Genomic DNA, 10,867 nt, shown 5'->3' with positions numbered 1-10,867 from the left:
TCGAGGCGACTCTTCCTCTTCCACACGGACAGGTATGCCGGCAATCACAATTTACTACATAGAGGATGGTGGAGAGAGCTGGTGATAATGAGACCATGATTTTTAGGCTTTAAATGTGAATGACGAGATCCAACATATCATTTCGAAGTTTAAAGAAATGATGAAGGCCCCCACATCTCAAACTGCACCTAAATATACAATGCTACGCTGGTATATAACGTTGTCCGGTATGATGTGTGGTCTTCCATGAGTTTTATGGTCTAATCAAGCTCAACATTTAGTTTTCTACATTTACTTGTTCAGTTCTGTGCGTAATGGTGATTATAGATTCCTTTAACCGTTCCATTTTATTGAGCGCACTTTGCACATGTCAGTGTTGTCAAATCTGAAACTAGTTCTGACCTTCCTCCTCTGCCTGTGTCTGGTCTCTATTTTTGGTCTCTGACGCACTGCCCATATACGTTATATCAGCGTTGTCCTGGCTGACATCTCATTGAAAACGCTGGCCTGGCATCTCGTGCATTTTTAATACGTAACACTGGTTTTGATTCAAAACGAAATCTCAGAATTCCTATTCTAGCTTGGGCATTTTATCTTCCCAAGGAAACATAACGCTCCTGCGCACTTGAGCTCTGCCAATTTACTGACATTAATGATTGCCACCACTCTGCTCCATTGAACCATTTGCAGCTTGTCCCAACTCAATTAACAGCGCCATTCTGCCAAAACTTCTGCGCTTGGCATCCACTCAGCGATAATAAACCTTTTCACTAATCTGCTCAACGACTTGGAATCCGCTCGACTGCAATCAACCATTTCATTAATGTGACTATGGATTATGTTCATTATTTAATTTCAAAGGCGTTGCCCGCATGTTTGTTTTTGGGTATCACTGAGGATTGCAGATTCATCCTCGTTCTGTACTAAAGATGACAACGCTGTCAATTTTCATACCCTGTTACCACCGTGGTCACCCAAGATTGGGCCCAGGTCAAGCTAACAATGGTCTTCGAGGGGATTTTCTAATAGGTTTAAGTGGAGTGAGAGCCATGTGAAAAACAGAGCGCGACATCACCACTATTAAAGAGCTTGCAGATGGGAGTCAAATGTTTTCTTTTGGAGCATCTCATTCATCAGGAAATAGGAGGAGAGCAACTGATTTTTCCTCATCACATGTGGAACACATGGCATTAAGCAACAGTTCCTTCCCAAGGAGAATGCCCTCTAATTTCAATAAACAGTCCCCAATTCTAATTTCTGCAGTTAAAAAGGAAGGAGGGCGTATTCGGAACAGAAAGTAGGAGAACAATGGTGCCAAAAAGGTGCAGAATAATTTTGATTCAGAGAATGTTACTGGAGAAACTAATAATGTAAACCATAGTAAAAGAGATCATCACCTTTCTCTGAGATCATCATCTACATATGCGAGGAGATCTCCAATGTCATCTCTTAATGATGGATCCAATCCAGATATGAATAAATCATCTAACTCATCTGTTGAAGGTGACATTGTTGCTCTCTTTAGGCGAATACAGGCTGAGTCTACTGTTTCAAAAGAAAATCCGGGAAATGATAAGAAAAATAGTAACATTTCTTCAAAATCTAAGAAATCCGCAGATTCTGTTTTAAGAGTGTTATGTCAATACCCTGACAAACCTAAGGAGGAAATTGAAGAAGAGCCTAACCAAAAAATATCATTTATGGGAGGCTATGAGAAATTGGTGACAAACATAGATTCTTCAAGAAAGCAATCAAAAAAGTCCGAAGAAATTGAAGAAGAATCTAACCAAAACATATCATTATTGGGAGGATATGAAAAAATGACTACAATTACTGAAGTATTAGAGTTCATGAAAACTCTTATACAATCTACTGTTGATGACACATTACAAATCAGCAAAGGCTCTCTCTCTGAAATTCAGACATGTCTACAAAATGCACAGGAAAAGATCGATTTTTTGCAGCTTGAATCTCAGCTACAGCAAGAAGAACTAAAACAGAAGAGTCATTCTGAACATGTTTCTGTTCAGAACAATGAAATAGACTCCCATAAATAGCAAGTCAATATTGTTCAAGTTCATTCAGATCCAGTGCCCAATAAAGCAGCAATTGTACATGCAGATGCAGAAACTCAGTCTGCACTTCCCAAGCCCATCATAAGACCTTGGGAACAGCTTGTCCACAACAAGAACAGAACTGGTCTTGGATATGACAAGGACTTGTCCTTTCATATTCCAGACTACTCAAAGCCCATTCATTTTTAGAGTGCTGGATTCATTCATGACAGTTCACTTGCTCCTCATGACAGTTCACCTCCAGCTGTTCCAGATTCTTCTCCTCTTCCACAACAACAACAACAACAACATATTATAAAATGCCAACACTGTGACCGAGTTGGCCATCTGAAAGATCACTGTTTTGAACTTCATCCATGTAAGCACTGTCATAAAACCAGCGATTCTTCACACAGATGCTTCAGAAACAAACGTCCTGCAAGAACAAAGATTCATCTTGGATAGATCGCTTCTTGGTAATGGGCATCAACAGCCAAGAAGATATTCCAAACACATGTCATAACTTGTTCTAGAGTATTGAATAATCTTGCAGTTGAGTTTTCTCCATCATCTCACCTTGTATCTGACAGGGGGGGAAATGATGGTCATCTACAAGCTTCAAAGTCACATCAAGTGAGCCTGAGCCACAACTTGCCACACCAGTTTCAGAGTTGTAGCCAGAAACAAAGATGCCCGTGAACATGCCTTCAGTTGGCAATCTGGGACACTTCCTCTAGCAGAAGACTTCAGCTTCTTGCCAGCTTCGGAAGAATTCCAGGAACAAAATTGGGGACACTTCCTCTAGCAGAACACTCTAGCTTCTTGCCAGTTTTGGAAGAGTTCCAGGAATTGCATTAAGCATTCCAGATTTGTTGGTCATCCTTAAACCATCACAGGTTGAGACTTCCCTTTTTAGGTTGAAGTTCTCCCTTTTATGCGGGGTGAGACCTCCCTTTCATGGTTGAAGGTTTCCTCTTCAAAACAATAGGAGCACTTCCTCTAGCAGAAAACTTCAGTTTCTTGCCAGTTTTGGAAGAGTTCCGGGAATTGCACTAAGCATTCCAGTGTTGGTGGTCATCCTTAAACCACCGCCCTTTATACCAACATTTCAGAGAGCACATTCAGTCTAGTGCTGCCATGCATTTTTGCACATTTTGTATTACAGCTCTCTTCTTGGACTCATACATAACCCTTCGGATTAAGGGGGGGAATGTTGGACACCTAATCCTCAATGGGTTAGTGTGGAAGCCGAATAGACAAAGTAGTCCAAGAGACCTTGGGATGTGGAACCCAACAGTCACATAATGTACTATAAATGTAAATCATTTGTTAATAAAAATTGTACTCTCATGTTTTATCTTTCATATTGTTCTTGCTGCCCATGTGTGTTTAACAACACTCTCAAACCTTCTTCACACTCTCAAGAAACAAACAATGTAGAATAAAACCATTGTGTCACACTGTCACTCTTATTTGGAAAAGAAGAGCAATCCTGGAAACCATTCTCTCGACAAATGTTGAAATTCACATGAAATGAAATGAAAACACCATCAAAATATATCGGGAATTAAATAATTGTCCTACTAACAAAGGGAATGGTCTAGGATCTATGTTGGTACACAATACAGAGGTTAGGATTCTGCAATCATTAAATCATCAACAAGACTAATAATAGCAGTAGCATCAATCACACGTGAATTATAATTGAGAGGAAATAAATCAAATAGCTACAATACCTTTGTAACCAATGACCCTACTAAGAAGGAAGGCCCTTCCTTCCTAGCAGGGGCTAGTACACTACACAACACATAGGCTATTCAACATAAAGGTATGGTGCCATTCCACATTTTACTAATGTTTATTAAAATTGTTGCATGTTTTAGATCATTGGAATGACATATTTGTTGTAACTTAATTGAAATTGTATTATGGTATATATGTGCACTTTGATATGATGTAATATGATTATGGTTTCGTTTCATATGTTGTAATATTAGAAATATAACAGAAATATTAAATATTGCATGAAATAAATAATAACTTTTCATTTTGAATGTTTATTTTTTTTGCAGAACACAAGTCTTTCAGAAGATTTAGTTGATCCTAAAATCGATCTAGATTATGTTGGGCCTGGTTCAAACACTTGAGACAAAGGCGATGAGGTAGATGGAGAGCAGAACAAGGCATACGACAATGATGATGATAATGATGATGATCATGATGTTAATGATGATGATAGACATTATGATGATGATGATGAGAAATTTGTTGGTAGTAGCCAGTGACATTGATCATATAGACTCCATCATGGATCATTGTTGATAAATCATTATGATGCCTCTTTTCATGTTTATTATCATATGTATCATTTTCACCTACAGTACCATATTGAGTTGTATCATTTTTACATGTATCATTTTGACTTATATCATTTGGACATGTATTATCTGGGCCTGCATTATGTGTAGTTGGTCATGAACCAACAACTTTGTTTAGTAATAATATAAAAATACATGTTATAGTTACAAAAATTTATCGTGTTATTTTATTCCAATGTTGTGGTGTGGTTTGTAACTATATGAAACATGAAAAAACTTTGCTTTAGAAATCTCTATGATGTGAATATGGGCTTGCATTATGTGTAGTTAGTCACCACTAGCAATTTTGTTTATTAATAACATAAAAATATTGGTTATAGTTTTTAAAAAATGTTGTTAGTTTGTATGGATGTCCATTTCCCTAAAAAATCTTTATAAGTGGTATGCTATAAAAGATTTCAAATGCAATATGAATTACTCTATAATCATATAAGTTATTTAAGAGGTATGACATACTTAACTAATTTAATTGAAATATAAAAGATTAAATTAATAAATGGAAGCTATAAAGGAAGCATCATGAGTTATTAAAATGGAAGAAGAATGTGGTTGTAAAATGGAAGTAAAATTCGACATTAAATTGGAAGTCATACTTGGAGCTACTACTGGCTCTAAATAGGAAGCTAAATTGGTTCCTTAATAAGAAGAAAAATTAGAGGCCAATTCAGAAGCAAGTCCCAACACTAAAAGGATGCAAACCCTGGACCTAAAAAAGAAGCAAACCTAGGTGCTAAACAGGAAGCAAACCATGAGGCTAACAGGGAAGGAATTTTGGAAGAAAAAAAGGAAGCAACAATGGAATCCAAACTAGAAGCACACCAGAAGAAACCTTGGAAGAAAAACTTGGCGTTACCTAGGAAGCAAAAAAAGGTAGCAAACCAAGAAGTAATCATGGAATCAATACTAGCAACCCAACAAGGCATTACCTGAGAAGCAAAAACAAAATCAATTTAGATAGCCAAAAAACAAGTAATTATGGAAGCAAAACTTGGCATTACCTAAGAATCAAAAATAGAAACAATTCAGGTAGAAAACAAAGAAGTAATAATGGAAGCAATATTAGAAGCCAAAATTTTCATTCCCAAAGAAGAAAACAAAGAATCCATTTAGGTAGAAAACCAAGAAGCAACAATGGAAGCAATATTAGAAGCAACAAAAGACACTATAATGGAAGCCATATTAGAAGCTAAAGAAGATGCCATAATGGAAGCAAAGCTAGATGCAACAAGTGCAACCATATTGGAAGCAAAGCCTGGCATTACGGTGGAAGCATAACTTGGCACTATTAATTAGGAAGCTAAAAAAATAAGCTATTTTTTATGCCATGCCAGAAGCAAAATAGGAAGCACAACTCAGAGCAAAACTAGAAGTACAAATGGATGCAACAGTGAAAGAAAGAATGGAAGAAATTGTTTCTAGAACTATTCCAGGTGTAAATAAATTCATCGATGTGAACATGCATTTTTTCATTGGATATTGCATCGTCGTTTGACGCCAATTCATGCGCACGGAAACACTAGATTTCAGCATTGTTTGTGGCACTAATGGCATGTCTTGTTGTAGTGATATTGGTTCATGATACCACTAATCAATGTGAGATTTGGCACCTAAGATTTTCTCACCTTTGTTACAAGGATTTTCCTAACTTGAGCAAGATGGTTTCAGGGATTCACAGGATTCAAGTGGATCGTGAAGGTGTATGTCAAGAATGTGCCAATGGAAAAATGTCTAGGGAACATTCCCTTCTAGTAGCAGAATATCTAAAGAAATTCTTCAACTAATTCATTCAGATCTTTGTGGGCCCATTGTGGTGACATCTCTTGGAATATACTTGTACTATGTGATCTTCTTTTATGAATTCTCCCATAAAACTTGGATCTTCTACTTAAAGACCAAGGATTAGGATTTCATCATGTTCAGGGAGTTCAAATATCTAGTGTAAAATCAAACTGGAAAGAAGATCAAGATCCAGAGGATAGATAATGGAGGTTAATGCACTTTAAATGATTTCAAATACTTCTCCATAGATTTTGGGATTAAGAGGGAGGTGATTCTTCCATACAAACCTCAACAAAATGGAGTTGCTGAGAGGAAGAACAAGGCCATATTGGAAGCATCCAAATCCATGATGCATGATTAAAAGCTTCCCATGTTTTTGTGGGGAGAAGCAAAAAATATGGTAGTATATGTCCAAGATAGGAGTCCTCATTAAACCTTCAGAGACAAGACTCTTGAAGAAGTATTTATAGGTGTGAAACTAGAATTTGGACATTTGATAATATTTGGTTGCCCTATCTACTTTCATGTACCAAAGAAGAAGAAATCAAAGTTAGAGGCTTCAAAAAGAAAGGTATGTTTGTTGGTTATTATGAAAATTCTAAAGCTTACAAGGTATATGTGCCAAGTTAGAGGAATATTGAGTTTAAATAGAATGTGACCTTTGATGAAGATGTTTCTCTTGGAAAAGTGAGGGACTCTCCTATCCCTGCCAACACTAAGAAAAAAGATGATACTATGGATGCAGATGTAGAGCCATCCATGCCCAAGCATGACCTTCTAGATGAGCCTATGGCACCTTTGTATCCTTTGTATCCTACTCCTTGTGACCCTCCTACAAGGAAGAGACCCTTGTGGCTTCATGATACTCTACAGGATATAGAGAGACATTTCTCCCCTAGAGGCACCTTCAACGAGAGCAAGAAACCTTGCAAATATCAAGGATATTCTACATTGATTAGTGGCATCATACAATATGAACCTTGCATCTATGAAGAAGCAGTGAAGGAAATTTTTTGGAGAGATGCCATGGCTGAAGAATAGTAGTTTATCATAAAATATGATGTATTGGAAGTTGTTCCAAGACCTAAGGGGAAGTCTCTAGTGACTTCCAAGTAGATATATAAAATCAAACAGGTATTTTACCTTAAAATTGAGAAGTTCAAAGCGAGGTTTGTGGCTACAGGATTCACCCAGAAAGAGGGAGAAGATTATGATGAGATATTTTCTCTTGATGCTTGATATACTACCATCCGGTCCATTATTGATTTAGATGCTAATTAGGGTTGGATTCTTCATAAGATGGATTTGAAGATATATTTTCTTCATGGCATACTCAAGGAAGAAGTGTACTTGGAGAAACCATAAGGCTTTGAGGAACATGACAGGGAAACCCATGTTTGCAGATTGAAGAAAGCCCTTTATGGAATGAAGTAAGCCCCTAGGGCTTGGTATGCTCAGATCGATGGATACCTAATGAAGCTTGGATTCAATAGAAGAATTGTTGATCCAAACCTCTACTTCAAGGTTGTCCAAGGTATTCCTTTTCTTTTGGTTTTATATGTTGATGACTTGTTCATGATAGGAGTAGAGCCTTTGATCATCTAGTGTAATAGGGAGCTTGCATTGAAATTTGAGATGAAATATCTTGGGTTGATGCACTATTTCTTTGGATTAGAGGTATGGGAGAGATCTAGAGAAATTTTCCTTCGTCAAGGAAAATATGTTTCAAAACTCTTGGATATATTTTGGATGGTGGATTGTGAATCCTTGGCCACACAGATGAATGAAAACTTCAAGAAGTTATGTGGTGAGGCCGCCGAACTAGATCTAGCAGATCCTTTTATTTATTGACAGTTGATTGGGGCTCTGATGTTTCTAGTCCACACAAGACCAAATATATGTTTTACTATTACCACCTTGAGCCATTTCATGGTGGAACCTTCACATGCTCATTGGGGGGATGCAAAACATGTGTTGAGATATCTACATGGGACGATCAATTATGGACTGAGATATGCCTTCGGTGATGAGTTGAGACTGCATGGATATACAGATGCAAATTGAGGTGGGAGCATTACTAATGTGAATAGCACATCGAGGTGCTACTTTAGTTTGGGATCTTCCATGATTTCCTAGATGAGTAAGAAGCAGAAATCTATCACTCTCAATACAATCGAGGTAGAGTATATTGCAACTAGTATGGCTAGTTATGAGGTAGTGTGGTTGTGAAAGCTCTTTACAGAGATATTTGATCATGTGTCAGATATGATCATGATATACTATGACAATCAAAGAAAGAACATACTTTCATAGATTCTAGTATTCCATGATAAGTCGAAGCACATCGAGATCAAGTACCACTACATCAAGGATATGGTACAAAGAGGAGCAGTGAGGCTCTAATGCAGGAGCATCCTCCCTAGGAAATGTAATTGTCTCCAACTATAAATTTGAAAAAATTAAGATCATTCAGCTTTATTTTAGAGTGAAGTGTCCAAATTCTGGAAGAATTTGCAAACTGACAGGTTGTTAAAAAGTTTCATGAGTTTTTATTTGAGGTCAATTGCGATTTTGAATTGTAAACAATATTTTATAAAGTGTTAGATATTTTTAGAGTGGGGACAGGTGTCCCATTTGTCCAAAGTTTTGTTGAGATATTCTCCTAGATGTAAATATTGAAGAGCTCTCAAGAAGGGACGATAAGCTAAGGTAGTGACTCCTTTTTATATAGAGTATTCCAAGCAAGGAAACTAACTATAAATGCATATGTAAATATTTTTTTAAAGTTTAATTGAGTGGCACGAGTCAAGGTAGGCTCAAGAAAAGATCCATTTCATTATCTTTGTAAGTATATTCATTAAATCTTATTGAAACTTGAGGTAGTTCTTTGTAACTATACTGTTTGAGAGTCGATATAGTCTATGTATTTTTGTGTTCGAAATCCTCCAGAATACATAATAGCGGCCATCCAAAGGGGTTGTAAAATCTTGTTTTATGATTATTTTTCAATGGGAGTATAAGAATTCGAGTGGAGAGTTCGGATCTGTGACACTCAAACTCTGTAAAATCTCCCAACACCTTGTCTAGTAAACGAGAAGAGTGTTAGAGTTTAGAGGTCTATTGATCAAATTCGAGTTGAATATCAAAATGAGAATAGAGGCCCACACTGAAGGATGGAATTTAAACTAATAAATTTCCTAGAGTAGTCTACAAGTTCTCAAATATGAGGGATGTAGGAAAAAAAAGAATGAACAATTTCAATTATGTCTTGATGGTTCTACTATAGATTCTAGGTGTCGTCGAATCCTTGGGTTCAAGGTAATTCAAGTTTTTTTGTTTCCTTTGAGTGTAAGGCTTTGCGATAATTAATTTACATTGAAGCAAAATCAGTGGTCATATGGTACCTTACTAGTCGTCAAATAATTTCAAACCTTTACACAATAAGAAATTTGGGTTATGGTAGAAAACCGATTTGAAACTATGTTGAAAGGAGTTAGGATTTAATTAGCCAGGAAAGACTCTTCATGAAGGAGATGAGATAATTAACGTAAGTTTTTTTTTTTTTTTGACATTAAGCGGAAGGTGGGTCCGATTAGTTGGAGGTAATATCCTATAGGAATTTACAGGGTAAGTTCCTTAGATATAACACCAAAGGACGTCGCTCACAAATAGATCATAGATCAGTACACCAGTATTCTTGACGTGGTTAAAACCCTCAAAGAGGGAAACAGTCCATGGCCTAAGCCGCCACTTCAGGAAATTTATTAATGTAAAAGAAAGAAAATTTACATAAGCTTCTCTCATGAACGGTCACCTAACAAATGACCCTCCATGCTCTTTAAATAGAGATCATGGACCAATTGGGTGTTAAGCCACAGATTAAGTGTTGGTAATACCGATGATAGAATGAACCGTCAGATCACTTCATGTCTATAACATATCATGACCATCATATTGTAAGTTACAAAAAGTACATACTAAAGAAACACACTTTACCTAACTATACACTAGACCAAGTTATACTTAATTATTTCCTATTTGTCAGAATATCATAACATCCCCCCTTAGAACAACTTGGGATAGGATTGAAGGATGTAAAAACATGAAACAATAGGAGAAGGAAGGAGGCATTAGAGCCTATCCCCCCTTAGTGACAACTTCCTGAACTCCAACCATAAATTGAAGTTTAGTAAACTTCGCCTCTGTGAGAGCCTTTGTAAAGATGTCTGCAACTTGATCATAGGTTGAACAATAGTGCACTTCAAGAACATGGTCATGAATGAGCTTTATGATGAAGTGCATGTGTAGTTAAATGTGTTTGATGCGCTGATGTTGGACTGGATCTTTGCATAGTTGAATGGCACTTTGATTATCACACCAAATTGTAGTCGGATGTTGCTGCTGAAAATCAAACTCTGACAAGATTTGATGAAGCCACATGGCTTCCTTACTAGCTTCAATGGCACCACGATACCCTGCTTCTGCTAAATAAATATAAATGGAACTTTGTTTGTTTCAAGCCCATGTAATAGGTCCAGAACCAAGAGTGAATATATAACCTGCGGTAGAATTTCGATCATCAAGGTCACCAGCCCAATCAGAATCAGTGAAACCAACAAATAGAGGAGATGCTTCTGCACTGTAATGAATCCAAAA

At 36.9% G+C, this 10,867-nt stretch overlaps 1 pseudogene; it reads left to right on the top strand.

Moving 5' to 3' along the window:
• Positions 1–929: 929 nt before the first annotated feature.
• Positions 930–4,201, top strand: LOC149248692 (uncharacterized; annotated as a pseudogene).
• Positions 4,202–10,867: the final 6,666 nt, after the last annotated feature.

The sequence above is a fragment of the Pinus tabuliformis genome, chromosome 7 (genome assembly GCF_031772625.1).
Source record: "Pinus tabuliformis cultivar Carrire ecotype Pingquan chromosome 7, CPIR1, whole genome shotgun sequence".
Lineage (NCBI taxonomy): Eukaryota > Viridiplantae > Streptophyta > Pinopsida > Pinales > Pinaceae > Pinus > Pinus tabuliformis.
This window is presented reverse-complemented; position numbering and strand designations above follow the sequence as displayed.